The sequence below is a fragment of the Lupinus angustifolius genome, chromosome LG06, assembly GCF_001865875.1.
Source record: "Lupinus angustifolius cultivar Tanjil chromosome LG06, LupAngTanjil_v1.0, whole genome shotgun sequence".
Taxonomy (NCBI): domain Eukaryota; kingdom Viridiplantae; phylum Streptophyta; class Magnoliopsida; order Fabales; family Fabaceae; genus Lupinus; species Lupinus angustifolius.
In genome coordinates this window covers 18,623,485-18,624,469 of record NC_032014.1, presented here as the reverse complement: position 1 = coordinate 18,624,469, position 985 = coordinate 18,623,485, and positions in this window count along the sequence as shown.

Here is a 985-nt window from a genome sequence, read left to right as displayed (position 1 = left end):
CACTATTGAGCTGCTTGTTGAGCAGCTTGGGCGTGTGCTAAGCTCGAGTCTGACCGTGTCATGCTTGAGTTCTGACTGTGTCAGGATTAGTTTGGTGCTAGGCTGGGCGGCCAAGTAGGTCCGCTCAGCTGCTTGCTTGAGCAACTTGGTCCAGGTCAGCTTAGCGTGGCTTGGTCCACGCTCAACTGCCTGCTTGAGCACCTTGATTTTGACTTCTTTTTCTCTTTGACCATGATTATTTTTTCTCTTCTTTTCTTCTTTCTAAATCCTACAAAGTACATAAAAAAGAAATACAAACACAAATATACAAGATTGTGATTTTTTATACAAAAAGTATTGTTTTAAGTTAGGTTTTCTCAATTATGCTTAAGATAAGTGCCATAAAAGTGTATGAAATTTAGGTATGTCTGGAACTTATTAGTAATCTAGCCCACCATAGTGGTCAAGTAGGGGCCAAAGTGGCTCTTCATAGAGGCCAATGATCAGCTGCTTAGCTGCCAAATAGGGAAGTTGAGTGCTCATCACCTTGGCCTATATAAAGGCATGAAATTCTCATTTGTAAACATTGTACATACATTCTAAATTCTTCCTTGTTTATTCCTCTTCTTTCCTCCATATTTTCCTCTCATTTTAGGCTAGTTTTAGAGTAGTTTTTCATGTAATTCAAGAGGAGAATGGAGTTGGCAAAATAGGTACAAAAACACGATTTTGTATCCTATTTTGAACTTAAAGCATCTAATCTTTGGATGGATGGCTAATGCTCCTACAACTTTCATTTAGATTATGGTATGTTTGTATTTCTTTCTTCATTATAATTTCATTTGAATTTAATCATTCAAGTTGGTGTTGTGGTTAATTTTATTTGTTTGAGAAGTACATAATGTTCTTTTTAGATTGATCACCTAAAAACTGATTTCAAGTCATAAAAATTACTTGTCTCAAACACTTAACAAATAAACTAAGAAGTAGTTGTACTACTTAGTTT